A 15,713-nucleotide genomic window follows, 5' to 3' on the forward strand; every position below is an offset into this window, starting at 1 on the left:
GCTTATGCTTTTAAAGTCTGTTCTAAGTCTGTTTTGAGTAACAAGTGACTAACAAATTTGATTTATAAAAAAGATGAGGATGATCATTCTTAGTAGCTCTTAAGTTTCATAGACAAAATAAAGTTTGTAAAATATTTTTTCTAAAAGCTTGGCAACATCCTTTATCTCTCCTGACGGTGCAAAAAGCAACAAGAATCCAGTCATCTCAGCAGTAGAAAGCAAATAAGGTCAATGCATAGCTGAACTGCCAAGATTTGCCTTACTGCTATTCAGAGCCTCGAACTCAAAATGCCATTGCATCCCAAACATGGCATGCATGCATGCAATTGCAAAATGTGTGGATAGCTAGATATTTCCCCCTCTGTTTTGATCTCTGGCAGCCCATCTTCTTGCAGAGGGAGGACCTGCATTTGTACACCTTGCACATTCACACCTTTTCCCTCCTTGATCAACTCTTGATGGCTGGGAAGGAAGCCAGAGTGCTAGATAAAATCTGACCTGCATGCCACTTTTGATCCAAGGGCCGCGGGTTCCACACCCCTGGTTTTGTGCGATTGTGATCCAATTAAAAAAAAGAACATTCACATAATTAAAATTGTTCATCGAAAGCTTTGAGACAGAAGATTCTGAGAGATCACTCCAGTCTGTCTTGGTACCGTGGAAAACAGTGGCAGAGTTGTTGGTGCATGTTTTGCGAGGTGCTCACTTTTCACACTTAAAAAATAAAGTGAAATCCAGCAACCCAAACCAACACAGAAGATTGGGGGTAGGCCCCTTTTTTTTTAATTAGGCATCATTACACAAGGCACTGGTAGCATAGCTCATCTGGCGAATCCAAACTGGCTGTGGCTGACATCTCACGGCCTTGGGGTTAGTGATGGAAGATGCAGGACTTGGAAGTGGAGCTCTGATGGTGGGTGATGCGAGTTGCTGAGAGGGCAGACCCGTGCTGGATGGCAGGCTGTGATTTGTTGTCTCATCCATAAGCCACAACAACAAAATCACTAGTCTTCCAATCAGAAGCAGGCCAAATATATATATATATCCACGCTTCTTTATCGCCGAAATCCTCTTCATGGCTCCTTTCCCATCTGGGCTCTTTTCTGGAAAGGGCCAGTGAGCTTCCTGAAGTCCTCCTTCTCTCTAAACCCAAGGGTGTGACGGGGAATCAGGATTAAGAGGGAATCATAAGCTCAGAGGCACCTCTCATTATTATTTCATATGCCTCACAGCCTTGGTTAAGGAAAAGTATATTTTCGAGGCAGTGTTCTCCCTTCATACACCTGAACTAGCCTCAGTTTTGGATTAGGCACGGGCAGGAATTGCCCGTGGCACCCAGGAAATCTCTTCCTGCAGAATGCATACTGTTATTATATATTATTATTATTATTTTCATTTTAATAAATACTGGTATGGATCAGTTACAGCAGACAGGATTGTGGCAATGCAGTTCCTCCCTCCCAGAACAAACCTGCAGCTCTCTTTGGCTTGCAGAACCCCACTTGCGGAAATCAGTCCCAACCTGTGTTTGGACTATACCGCTTCAGAGTGCTCCTTGATTTTATGTTTAAATCCCTGCACGTAGAAATCTAGTGTGTCAGGGAGATGGCTAGATTAGAAGCCTCCTTGACATACAAACTTCCTACATAGAGGAATTATTCTATTTTTATGGAAGAGCCTAATCTGACGTGCGATGGCCCAGATGTAGCTTTAACTGCTTTGGGAAGAACCCGGGTAGAGAAGTAATAAGAACTTGTTCTCCGCCCCCCCCGCCCAATTCCATATTCATATTTACTCTTGCAAACAATGCTTGCATAAAGAGAGTGCTCCCTGATCAGGACTCCCTTTTGCAAAATCATTCATGTTAATTGGTTCCTCTGCTCGTGCAGAGGATAAAGCATTAAAAAAAATCCCCCCTCTCTCCCCCTGTCACAGCCCTCAGATCTGTTTTCATGTTGTTCTTTTCCCCAGGGCAATAATGCGGGATTCTTTTTGCAAAGCAGGTGAAAAGATTGCGTGGCTGACCCAGAGCCCTTTGGCCACTACACAGCCACATCTTGGCCAATAGACGCAGAAAAAGATCTGAAACATCTAGATTCAAAACGCAGCCATCTTTTGGAATTAGCACTTATCCGAATTTTGCAGTGCAGTTCTCCAGCTAAATAATGTTTACAAAAATGCATCTTTTAGGGGAAAGTGTGCCTTCAAAATGAATATATTCGTGAAAATGACACACAAATGCATTCTATTAGGAGAAACGGCTTGCAAAAATGTGTACTTTAGTAAAAACGGCAGACAAACATGTGTTTAGGAGAAATTTGCACTAAAATGTTAAAGCTGATTGTCCTGATGCGCAACCTATACTCTGGACAAGAGGCTACTGTAAGGACAGAATATGGAGAAACCAATTGGTTCCCAATAGAAAAGGGTGTGAGCCAGAGGTGTATTTTATCACCCTATTTGTTTAATCTGTACGCAGAACATATCATACAGAAAGCGGGATTGGACCAAGATAGAGGTGTGAAAATTGGAGGGAGAAATATCAATAAGTTAAGATATGCAGACGATACCATACTCTGAGCAGAAACCAGTAATGATTTGAAATGAATGCTGATGAAAGCTAAAGCACAAAAGCAGGACTACAGCTGAACGTCAAAAAGACTAAAGCAATGACAACAGAAGATTTATGTAACTTTAAAATTGACAATGAGGACATTGAACTTGTCAAGGATTATCAATACCTCAGCACAGTCATTAACCAAAATGGAAACAATAGTCAAGAAATCAGAAGAAGGCTAGGACTGGGGAGGGCAGCTATGAGAGAACTAGAAAAGACCCTCAAATGCAAAGATGTATCACTAAAGTCAGGATCATTCAGGTATTCTCGATCTCTAGGTATGGATGTGAAAGTTGGACAGTGAAAAAAGCGGATAAGAGAAAAATCAACTCATTTGAAATGTGGTGTTGGAGGAGAGCTTTGCGCATACCACGGACGGCGAAAAAGACAAATAATTGGGTGTTAGAACAAATGAAACCAGAACTATCACTGGAAGCTAAAAAGATGAAACTGAGGTTATCATACTTTGGACACATCATGAGAACAGACAATAATGCTGGGGAAAACAGAAGGGAGTAGAAAAAGAGGAAGGCCAAACCAGAGATGGATTGATTCCATCAAGGAAGCCACAGACCTGAACTTACAAGATCTGAACAGGGTGGTTCATGACAGATGCTACTGGAGGTCATTGATTCATGGGGTCGCCATAAATCGTAATCGACTTGAAGGCACATAACAACAACAATTTGCAAATGGCTGCAGAGATGCGGAGAAGGGAATTTCAGACTGGAAAAAATGAGAAACAGAGAGGACCGAAATAGACTGATCCTTCCATCCATATTAGATTGGACTTTTTGCCTGCCTGGTATTAGATTTTCTGGCAAGCAGCCTCTCCCATCTAACAACCACCAGCACAGTAACCTTCTCCTTGATCCTGTCACCTGGCGATGCTGGAGACTGAACTTCAGATGTTCAGCGTGCAAATCTTCTGCTCTGCCACTGGCCTTGGGACCGTCCCCAAGTAACATCAGAATCTGTCTTATACCAAGAGGGACTATCTGTCCATGCAGCTCAGGATTGTCTACACCACATGTGGCCCTCCAGCGCTCTCAGCCTGGCCCTCAGAACTGTCCCCAGGCCACACCCCTCCCTGGCCCTGGTCCTTGAACCCTGATCAGGCCGCTTTGCTTGCCTGGATGAGGGCTACAGAGGGGTATGTTTGGGTGTGCAGAACAGGCGTGAGGAACGTTTAGCCTTCTTGATGTTGCTAAACTACAACTCCCATCAGCCTCAGCAAACATGACCAATGGCTAGGAATGATGGGAGTTGTAGTTCAGCAACATCTGGAGGGCCAAAGGTTCCCCCGTGCCTGCTGCAGAAAGTAGCCTACTGTGCAAAGGTAAAATTTACATATGTTGCTCCAGCCACATTTGCCTCTGGCCCTGCCAACCTCTGTCATGTGGCCCTCAGAAGGGTGCCTAAAAGGGAATGTGGCCGTCCAGCTGAAAAAGTTTCCGCAAACCTGGTCTAGGCTGGTTGGCAAGGGCTCTCCACAATCTGTCCCGGAGAAGGATCTTCCCCATCACCTTCCACTGGGTCCTTTTAATGAGAGATGTTCAGGACTTGAACCCGGGACTTTCTGCATGCAATGCAAGGCAAAGCAGGGACTGTGCCACTGTGCTCTGTTTTCACGACAACAGCAGGGCTGCGGCATTCATCTGGATTGCTAAACAAGAAAGGCTCTTAGGATGCCACGTCAGGTACAGTCAATTAATACGGAGCATCTTTGCGGCAGGGGCCTAAAGGGGTCTGCTGTTGCTGTCCCAACCATCAGGCAAGGCCTTTGGACAGTGCAGTCTCCGACTCCTCTAGTTTCTCACCCAACTCACCTTCCTCTGTCTTCAGCCCTAAAGGGAACAAAATGGGTTCATCTTTGAAAACGTAATCAATGAACAGACAGACACAGAGAAGGGCCGGCGATTCCTTCCATAAAGGACACCTTCTGTTTGATGAAGTGTATATGTAGCTAAAGGAGCCTTCTGGTTGGAGAAATTGTCTCACATTTGGCTAGCATTTTTAAAAATGTGTGATTTACTTAGATAAAGCAGAGCATGCGTAAATGTCAAGACAGAGTTTTTTCCAACGGTTACTTTGGCAATTGCGCCCCATGCTTTAAGCTGGATCCTTGTATTGAGCAAGGGGTTGGGCTCGATGGTCCTTTAGGCCTCTTTCCAACTCTACTGTTCTGCGATTCTATGATTCCTATACGCGCTTACTCGGTTCTGCTCCCAACGACCTGTTTATTGAGCATTCATCCTGGCTAGTTTACACAAAGCTTACACAGAGGTTAGATTATAGCTGGTCTTTACTGCACGTTCATTCAATGTTTGCATGATCTGCTTCGGTCTGCAGAACCGGCACTGTTAGAGGAGCTATATAATCCTCGCTTGTAATCCTCTTTTCATGTGGCATCACCAGGTTTCAAATTCCAACATGTCACTGTCTCTCAGCCTTATATTACTACTACGACTACTACGACGACGACTACTACTACGACTAGAATTAGAATGTATTACTCGCCCTTCACCCAGAGGCCTCAGAGCAGGTTACAACAATTTTAAAACACACAAACTTAAAACATCACAGAAAATAGGCTGGCTCTTAAAAATATACAAAAAAGTTGCTAGATGTACCTCGGAGGGGAGGGAGTTCCACAGCTTAGGGGCCACTACAGAGAAGGCCCCTTCCTGGACCACTGCCCCCCTGAACTTCCGAGGGTGGCGGAACTATCAAAAGGCCCCCCTCCGCTGATCTCAGCACAGTGAGGGTCTGGAGGGAAGAAGGCAGTCTCTCAGATATTTGGGACCTAAGTTGTTTAAGGCTTTAAATGCTAACATGAGCACCTTCGACTGGGTCCAGAAACGAACTGGCGACCTACCTCACAGGACTGTTGTGAGGATAAAATGAAGAGGGAGGAGCGCCCTGTTTGTACGCCACCTTGAGCTCCTTGGAGGAAAGGTGGGATGGAAACCTCAGAATAAATTCAAATGGAAACTGAATCAGATTCCTCCTCCTTGCAGGCACTGTCCCTGAGCGTGCCACATTACATCTGCCCCTTGCAAGGCTTTCTTTTGTTCTGCCTGTTTTTTTTACTTAGGGTGCCACTCACACCTCCCTCACACCCCTGGTTTCTGAAAGTGCCTATGGAACAATAATAATAATAATGATAATAATACAAATCTCTCCACCATCGAAACCATTGCCGTGTTATTTCAGGTGCTTAATTGCTCCAAAAGCTCTGTCTGAGTCCACTCAGCCACTTTGTGAAAAAGCAGGCTGGTTTTTTTCCTCCTCTTCCTATTTTGGCCTTTTGGCATGCTATTGACAGGCTCTTGATAGCTTCCTTTGTCAAAGAGCAATTTGTTCTTCCTAGTCTACAATTTTCGACTTCTTTTTTTTTAATATACTTTTTATATATAAAAAAAAGACAGCTCTTTTGGGGGAAAGTGATTTTAAAAAATAAAGCAGCAGTCTGGAAATGAACAATTGCTAGGCGTGTGTCTGAAAAGGAGCAACATTTAAAACGACCCCCCCCCAAAGGGCTGGCTCTGAGATCTGCATCCTAAGAGTAAAATCCTATGCATGTTAAGCCCCCTTGAATTCAACAGGGCTTACTCTCAGTTAAGTGGATATAGGATTGCAGCCCCAACCTGGAAGACTCAGTGTGTACAAAATAAACACTCAGCAACCGCTTGGAATGAACTAGTTTGGTTTTAACGAATTAGTTCCAAAATCTCTGAACAACCCCTGAAAGGAGCTCTCTATAATTGTCAAGTGAACTGGGCATGAACTAAGTTTATTTTGAGGACTTGGAACAATTTGAACAGTTCTGAGTTCATCTTCAAGTTTGTTCTCTTACGGGAGCTTTCAACTTTTTCAGACCTTGGAGCTTAAAGATTGTAATTGTTGGAGGGAAATCAGTTAAACTGTTCACATTCCACTCTCTGTGTGTGTTGATGTTCTCTTAGTCTTCTTAAGTCTACTTAAGACTGCAGCACAGAGCTTGGAACGTTCTGAATGCTGGGGGGGGGGGGAAATGCAGAGGATCATTTGGATGAACTTAAATCAAACCATGAACTGTATATGAACTGAACTGCCTCCTTTTCTCAAGGGTGAGTATGGACTGGAATTAGTTCCTTTGGGGAGGTGTTCAACTTGAACTCGTTTCCTTTTTAAAATGAGCTTTCCAAGTTCTGCACTCACACTGTGCTGCCACCAACCCTCTTAGGTGCCCAAGCAAAGTAAGAAATGGCAGCAATGTTTGGATCTGGGCCCTTTATGGTCTGGGGACCTCCCCAGCAAATGCCTGATCTCACCACCTTCTGGCGCCCCATCTGCGCGACACATTTAAAGCAGGATCATGCCACTGTAAACAGTCACTGCTTCCCCCCAAAGAATCCTGGGAGCTGTAGTTTGTGAAGGGTGTTGAGAATTGCTAGGAGACTTAAAATTGCTACAATTCCCCCATGAAGAGCTTTGGGGAAGAGGCCACAGCTCAGTGGCAGAGCATCTGCTTTGAATGCAGAAGGTCTGAAGTTCAATCCCCGATGGCATCTCCAAGTAGAGCTGGGAGACACACCCTGCCTGAAACCCTGGAGACGAGCTGCCAGTCAGTGTAGACAACACTGAGCTAGATGGACCAAAAGGTCTGACTCAATATAAGGTAGCCTTCCTCTGTTCCTACTCGGTAGTGACAGAAATGCAGCTGTTGACATGCCAGGCCACATGAGAACTTAAGAAGACTCTGCTGGAACAGGCCATCGAGTCATCCCACACATCCCTCATGAAAATTCTTCAGCCCTCTAGTGCCAATTTCTCCTAGTAAACGTGTTTTGGTATGCAGTTTTGACTAAGGCACACATTTTTTGCAACACAATTTCTCCTAATAGGATGCGTTGTGGTATGTTATTTTCATGGATGTATTCATTTTTATCGCTTGGCTGGTGAACTGCATCGCAAAATGCAGAGAGGTGCAAGTTTCAAAGGATGGCTGCATTTTGCTTCTGGAAAGGGTGGATTTGATCATTTTGGCTTGAAATGCAAACTGAACCAAACTTCTCTTCCCTGTTCCTCCGAAGAGCTCTTGCTGTCACATCACTGAAAATCTCGCTCAGCTTTTCTTCTTCTTCTTAACAACAACAACATCCCACCCTTCCCCCCAAAGGGAGCCCTTTCACTGGGTGTTGTGCAACCCAAGCTTCGCTTCATATCCATAAGGACCAGAAACTTAATTTTCCTTATCTCTCTCCCTAACCCCCAGCACGTCTCTTTTGTCAAGTATTTGAGCTTCTGAGAATTCTACAGCGGGGGGGGGGGAGGAGGATAAATTCCACAGTGAACCTGCAAGGAGGCCCCCAGCTTGGAGAAAACCTCCAAACACTTAAATTTCTATTCTTTGAGATGGAAGCTAGCCAGCATTTCTTAATGCAAGGGCCTCTCCGCATTTCTTAAGTTCTCCAGAGCTGAGCCAAAGGATCTTTTTTTTTTTTTTTAAAGAAGAAATAGATAGAGAGATATTTTTCCTCCAGACAGTCTTCAGCTAAAACAGCTGGGAAGCCAACAGTTCTGATTACTCCAAAGCATCTCAGCAGAAGTTTGTCAGGTTCCTAGAGAAAGAATCCTAATTCGAGAGTTACTATGCAGTGGAAGATTCCATTTATATAGGAATTGGCAAGATGGCCATGCATTCATCGGGAGGGAAGGACACGTTGTTAAAAATGACCTCCGCCGGCTGTGATGCCCAGCGGCTCTGCTGGGCATCATTAAACCACAGAAGCAGATTGTTTCCAAGGGGAATGAAGTCCACCCCCTCTATGGGGCGGAAAGCGTGAGGAGGGGACTACTTGATTTAGACCTGCTGGGCTAAAACATATTCATTGTGCAGAGTCTGAGTGGGATGAGGGTTGCTAATTCATTCTTTCGGGGGGAATAGGAACATCAGACTGCTGGTGCATCTAGCTTAGTACTGTCTACACTGGTTGGCAGCAGCTCTTCCAGGCTTCCAGGCAGTAGTCTCTCCCAGCCCTACCTGGAGATGCCATTGGGGGTTGAACCTGGGACCTTCTGCATGCAAAACAAGGTGCTCTAACCACTGAGCTACAGGCCTTCTCTGCCTGGAGACCCTCTCCTAGAGTGGTCAGTTGGGTATGTAAGGGGTGAGATGATCTTTTAGGTCCTCGGTAGCCTGCACACACGTTATTCCCTATTTCAACCCCCCAAGCCGTATCTCCTGCTACCTCATACCTGGATCTGGCTTCCTATTCCCTTGTAAAGATGCGCTGAGATCGAGTTGGGAACTGTAAACCATTGCAGACATTCTGGCATATCTTGCCGAGTACACGCCAGCAGCAAAAAAGGCTTCTTTCCTGAGGCCGCCTCTGCGCGATACTTTTAAACCAGTGTCATACCACTTCAAACAGTCTTGGCTTCCCCCCCACCCAAGAATCCTGGGAACTGTAGTTTGCAAAGGGTGCTGAGAGTGGTTGGGAGACCACCCTATTCCCCTTCACAGAACAACAACTTTCAGAGCGGTGTAACAATCAATCCCTTTCCTCCAAGGAACTCTAGGAATTGTCGCTCTGTTGCACACTCCCTGTCCTCTCCCCATCAGTGCTGCACGCCACACACACATTACTAGCCCCAACCAGCGATCCAGGCTGTAGCTCAGTGGTAGAGCACCTGTCGTGCACGTGGAAGGCCTGTTTTTGTGATGTTTTGACATGTTTTTAGTGCTTTTGTTTGCCGCCCTGGGCTCCTGCTGGGAGGAAGGGCGGGAGATGAATCAAATAATAAATTAAACAAATAAGGTCCCAAGTTCAGTCCCTGGCCTCTCCACATAAGGTTGGGAGTGTCCCCTTGCCTGAAACCCTGGAGAGCCGCAGTCAGTCAGTGTAGACCCCTGTTCTTCAACTGTGGGTCTCCAGGTGTTGTCGGACTACAACTCCCATCCACCCCAGCCAGCTAAGCGAACGGCCAAGGATGATGGGAGTTGTAGTCCAACAACATCTGGGCCCCGAAGGCTGATGAACAGTGGTGTAGGCAACAATGTGCGAGGCGGACCAAAGATCTGACTGAGGGCAAGGAAGCTGCTTAAGTTCATCTTGCAGCACTAGTGCCGTCATTACCTTCCCCAGTTACAGGACTGGGATAGCCCCCTCCCCAATGATTAGGTGGGGATGACTCCCCCACCCAAGCAACTGATCTGGGAACCCCAGCCCAGGCCTAGATTGGGCAGTGTCCTTGATGGAGCCGAAGCCCCCGTGAGAAATGCCCAGCAGCTATCAGTCTCATACTTCAGGCAGCAATGCAAGAATCAAAACATGGCCATCCTTCGAAATCGGCACTTATCTGAACTTTGCGATGCCATTTTCTAGTCAAACGAAAACATGCTGCAAAAATGCATCTATTGGGGGGGGGAGTGTGCTTAAAAATGAATATATTCATGAAAATAACACGCAAAAATTGCATTACATTAGGAGGAATTGCTTGCAAAGGTATGCACACGAGTCAAAGCTGCATACACAGTATTCATTAGGATAAATTCGCACCACAGTGCTGAAGAAGTTCTATGAGGATTCTTCCCCCCCCCCATCACAAATTGCTGCACAAATGTGGAGAGCTGAAGTTGAGACTGGAAAAATGACAAATGGAGAGAAAATGGGCACCCAGCAGGAAAGTCCCGGACCATGCTCACCACAGATTCAGGCCCTTTGACTCGAGCGAGCCTGATGAGAGAGGATAGAGAAGTAGATTCAGCACCAAGGACAGATCACAGGCTCAGGCTGCCTTCAGAGACAGGCTGCATTCTCCATACATTTATTCCACTATCATTCCGCTTTAAACCGGCCTGGCTTCCCCCGAAGGATCCTGGGAAGGGTAGTTTGTGAAAGGTGCTCAGAGTGGTTTGGAGACCCCCATTCCTCTCACCGAGCGACAATTCCCAGAATTCCTTGGGAAGAGGGACTGACTGTCAAACAGCTCTGGCATTGCTGCTCTGGGAGGAAAAGAGGGTCTCTGAGCAACCCTCAGCACCCTTCACAAACTGCACTTCCCAGGATTCTTTGGGGGACGCCACGACTGCTTAAAGTGGATAATAATGGTAGTGCCTCTGTCTCAATTTCTAACATTCTTTTCACACTGCGGGACCTGTTGCCTAATGGAACGGTGGCTTTTTGACCAATACACTGCCACGTCATGCTATATTTCATTCACGCCAGTGGGCATCGCGTGACCCAACCACGAAGTCTCTGGGCATGTTGCTATTCCCCACACTCTTTATGCACACAAGCACTTTTGCTCCTGTGTGATTCCCCCAGGAAAACGGCAAGAAAGAACTCTGTGCCCCAAATTTAATCGCTTTACTCCCTCAATTTTTCTGGGTGATGGGGTTGCAAATGGGATTCCCCCCCCTGAAAGCCATAAACATGGAAGTGAGCGCTAAACATCCGCTAGGTTCCGCTCGATTTCCAGAAGTGGCTTTTTACATTGTGTGAAAGATCAAATCAAATGCAGAAACGATCAAGCAAGGAAGCTCCGGGAAGACGGCATAAACTGCCATCTGCCTGCAGCCACAATACCGCCTCTCTCTGCCTGCCCTCCCCACCCTCAGCTGCATCCAGGATTCATGGTGTTAAAGAGAGCAAGGTGGCACTCTGGGATGGCCGGGAGAGGCACTGCTGGCAACACCTCGGCTTGCTCCCCGGCACTGGCACAATACCAACCCTGTTTCCTCCTTGCAAGAATCTTGGTCATCATCAGCGCCATCTTGGATTCCATCGCCATCTTCAGTGAGGGCATGGGAGAGTGGGGCTGTGGAGAGAGAGAGGGGGGGAGGGAGGGGATCAGGATGGCCACACAAGCCCGGCCACCTCCAGACCTGTCCCACCTAGAAGGGTCACGTGTCAGGCCAGGGGCTCCCAAACCGTGGTCTGTGGACCACCAGCAGTCTGTGCTCTTCACTCAGGTGGCATGTCCCCATTACATAAGAACACAATGAAGAGACCTGCTGAATCCGGCCCAAGGAGGCCCATCTGATCCAGCGCCCTATTCTCACAGCGGCCAACCAGATGCCCACAATGGGAAGCCCAAAAGCAGGACCTCTTCCAAGGGCAACTCTCCCCTCCTGCGGTTTCCGGCATCTGGGATTTGGAATCATCTTCCCTCCGGATGTGGAGGCAGAGCAAAGCCATCATTCAAGACGGAGACTGGTTTTTATGGCTTCTTTTATTTCGTACATTGTGCTTCGTTCCATGGAATGCTGATGGCAATGTTAAAAAGACAAGATAAGAAAGGGGGGAAGAAAAAGAAAAAGACCATCCAGAAATCATACAGCGCCTAGCACGGTGCATGGCAATGGCTACAACAGGTAGAAAAATCATGAAGTGGTCCTCTGCGGCCCTTGGCAGTTTTCAAGGGGTCCGGCGGGGGAGGGGAGGGGAAGGGAGGGAGATTTGGGAACTTCTACATTAGGGCATGCGCTCCAGTGCCCCACACTGCCCCATCAAGGGGCACGAGTGGGGCAAGGTTCTTTCTCCCTGGCCCCAAGGCCATGTCTAGGATCTTGCTAAAGCACATGCCTTGGCGGGGGGTGAGGGGAGTGAGAGAGCTCTGCTGCCCCCTTCCCAATGCCATTGTTTGTACAATTCATTTATTTATTGGGAGTCTGCGTCTGTGTTGGGATTGCTTTTTAATGTGTTTTTAAACCTTTTTTTAAAAAATATGTTTTTAAAAAATGGTTTTACAGATGTTTTGTTTTAATATGTTTTTAACGGTGGTTGCGTTGTAATATGTTTTAAAGTCTGTTTTTATGGTGCATTAAAGTGTTTTTAGTGCTTTTGCCCTGGGCTCCTACTGTGAGGAAGGGTGGGATATAAATCTAATAATAATAATAATAATAATAATAATGATGATGATGATGATGATGATGATGATGATGATGGCTGCCTGCCTCCCTGTCCCCTGCAGATGGAATTGTTCACCCCTAACCCTCCTGCCGTCATGTCCTGGACTGGCAAAACAGAACAGGGAGAAGTGGAAGCAGGTGTCCTCCCCCAAATCTGCAAGCCCTCCCTCTGACCAGCACTGACTGGCTGGGGCTCTCTCCCAGCCCTGACTGGAGGTGCCATTGGGGATTGAACCTGGGATCTTCTGCACGCAAGGCAGATGCTCTAACCACTGATTGACAGCCCCTTCCTCAACTGGTCATGGAGCAGAAGGCACTGCCAACCTTCTAGCTTCCCAGCTGGCAAGGAACATTTACTTTGCCTCTTCCTCGTCTCTCTGCACTCGACGGACATGCCGTGTCCGAGGGCTATAACGACACACGCTGGGCAACGAGGATGGTGACTGAGCCAGCCTTCAGGATGGTGAAGGTGCGATGCCTTTGCCTGAATCTCAGGGCGGGGAGAGGCACGCGATACACACCCAAGCAAAAGTCTCCAACATGGTGGCCACCTTCAAATGCGAACAGAATCAAATTTCTCTTCCGTTCTTCAGGAAAATCCTTCATCATTTAGGGGGGGAAATGGTTCATTCTAACAGACTCATTTTTGTTTCCCATTGAATGCATTCTTGCTACCTTATTGTCATCAATATATACATTTCTATGCACCCTTTCACACCCACCCACCCCAGTAATGCAGTTTTTTTACCCGTTATCTGGCTAAAGAGCTGCATTGCAAACTCCAAAGAAGGACAAATGTAAAAGGACCATGTTTCGGTTTTTGAAAGTGCCAATTTCCCATTAAATGCAAACTGAACGAAATGTTTCTCCCAGCCTTGGTGGTGCCCACACCGCTTTCTCCGATTTAGCCTGTTTAGCACTTTCTCATGAGATGAAAAGACTGAGGGGAGGTAGGATAGCACTCTTCCAGTCCTTGAAAGGCTGCCACACACAGGAGGGCCAGGACCTCTTCTTGATCGCCCCAGAGTGCAGGATGTGGAAGAAGGGGCTCAAGTTGCAGGAAGCCAGATTTTGGCTGAACATCAGGAAAAACTTCTTACCTGTTAGAGCGGTACACAATGGAACCAGTTGCCAAGAGAGGTGGTGGGCTCTCCAACATGGAGGCCTTCAAGAGGCAGCTGGACAGTCACCTGTCGGGGATGCTTTAAGTTGGATTCCTGCATTGAGCAGGGGGCTGGATTTGATGGCCTCACAGGACCCTTCCAGCTCTACTATTCTATTATTTGCAAGTGTGCCCATGGCCCCCAAAGGTTGGTGACCCCTGAACAATGGTATTTACCAGCCAAAACATAAGATAATTAGTAAGGACCATTTTTCAATTTGGCAAATAAAATCAAAGTGACAAAGCGTACATTAGTTGTTCCTAACAGAGGCTGGTCCTGCCCCCTCCCAAGTAGTTTTGCTTTACTAATGCTTTAATCCTGAAGAGGCTTACTTTAGATTAAGGTTGAGTTCAGTGTAGCTTATAGACTAGAAGGTGTGCCTCCAGGGGTCACCACAACCCAATGCTGCAAAACTCTTATGAACAACACTTTAGCAAATCAGTCCTTGAGGTTTGCACCACAGGAAGATTTTTTTTAAAAAATTATAGAAATGCAGCATTTGGTAAATACTTCAGAATTCAAAGTTGAAAGTTGTGGATCGAATTGCTTCCTCTAAGAGTGAACTCAGGGGCCTAAGTTTCAACAGAATCAGAGACTAAAGGAGAGGAAAAAGGGAACGTGCATGATTTTTCAGGGGGTCCTCAAAAAAGCACCACCCAAATTAAAACTGGCATTGGAAGACTGCACAGGAAAGATTGTAGATCTGGTGCTTACCAGCACCACAAAAAAGCTGAGCCAAGGCACAGATCCAAATGGATCTTCACAATTTTTACACAGGATGATCGCATCCACACCCTACCTTTAAAACACATTTAAAGCAAATGGCTTCCCCCAAAGAATCCTGGGAACAGTGGTTTCCCCCTCACAGAGCTACAATTCCCAGCACTCTTAATAAACTACAGTTCCCAGGATTCTTGGGGGGGACACCCATATGCTTTAAATACATGGTGTGGAATATGTGACCTGCCACGAAGAACTTTTAGTAGGCCTTAGGAAAAAGGTGTAAGTTGTTGCTTTTCAAAATATCAATCAAGAAATCAATAGGATCCCTCTGAGGTCCAAATTCAGAAGCGCTTCTGGTTGCGAATTTGATAGATTCGACTTGAAATGTGAACTGAATTTCTCACCCATCCCTGACTCCACACAAATATTTTTAAAAGACAGGCAAACTCCTTTCCCACAACCCTTCTTGCTATGAACTGGGTGCACCAAGTGAGTGCCATATTTTTGCTGGGAAGCCAGGAAGCCCACAGGACAAAGGTGGATGGAGAAGGCTGGGGAAGGAGGGATGGAGAGAGCTGTGTCCTCATGAGAGGAGCATCTTCCAAAGGGCAGCCAATCCACAGGTGGGATCCCCGTCTCTCTTCAGAGGACCGGAGATGGGATAAGAGGCAGGGAAAGGCACCCTTGTCCCCATGTCCATTTCATTCCCTTCCTTCCTGATTTACACCCTGCCTTAAGAGAGAGGGGGGGAAAGGACCGGAGACCTCACCTGTTGTCCCAAAAGTCAGCTGTTGCCATCTGGATCTCCCAAAAGCAGGCTGAGCTGATGGACCCCCCTTTTTATAGAGAGGCTGCTGGGAGGGGTTGCCAGGATCAGGAGCGTATTCCACCACCCCCTTTTTAAAAATGCAACCAATAATTATCTTGCGAGCCACCCACTTTCTCCAGCTATGGCAAAGGCATGATTACATCATAGATAGTAGCCTCTCTGTCAGAATAAGAGTCTCCTCCTACCCTAGAGTGGGGAGGGGGGGAGAAGAGAAGAGGGAGGGGGGAACAGCAGATAGCAACAGGTTTGGTGAAGCTGAAATCATTGTGAGCCAGAGAGGAGCTAGAGGGCTGATAAAGAGGGTTGCCAAAGATGGCTGTTCTTGGCATCCCTAGGAGTGACAAAGCTCCCTTCCAAACACCTGTGCCATTTTTTTACTCAATTTAAAAATGGCATATCTTGATAAAAATTGACATTGATATGCAAAATTGATGTGCAAAACTATTGCATAGTTGCATCTCTCTCTCTCTCTCTCCGTCT

The 15,713-nt window shown here is 46.6% G+C and overlaps 1 long non-coding RNA gene across 1 annotated transcript; it reads right to left on the reverse strand.

Annotated features, from left to right (window-relative positions):
- Window positions 1-10,106: 10,106 nt before the first annotated feature.
- On the reverse strand, window positions 10,107-15,255 carry LOC133372915 (uncharacterized). Its single transcript, XR_009759578.1, has 3 exons — window positions 15,174-15,255; window positions 11,338-11,425; window positions 10,107-10,341 (listed from the first exon to the last, which is right to left on the reverse strand). It is a non-coding gene; the product is annotated as an uncharacterized LOC133372915 (long non-coding RNA).
- Window positions 15,256-15,713: the final 458 nt, after the last annotated feature.

This window comes from Rhineura floridana, chromosome 18 (genome assembly GCF_030035675.1).
Source record: "Rhineura floridana isolate rRhiFlo1 chromosome 18, rRhiFlo1.hap2, whole genome shotgun sequence".
Classification (NCBI taxonomy): domain Eukaryota; kingdom Metazoa; phylum Chordata; class Lepidosauria; order Squamata; family Rhineuridae; genus Rhineura; species Rhineura floridana.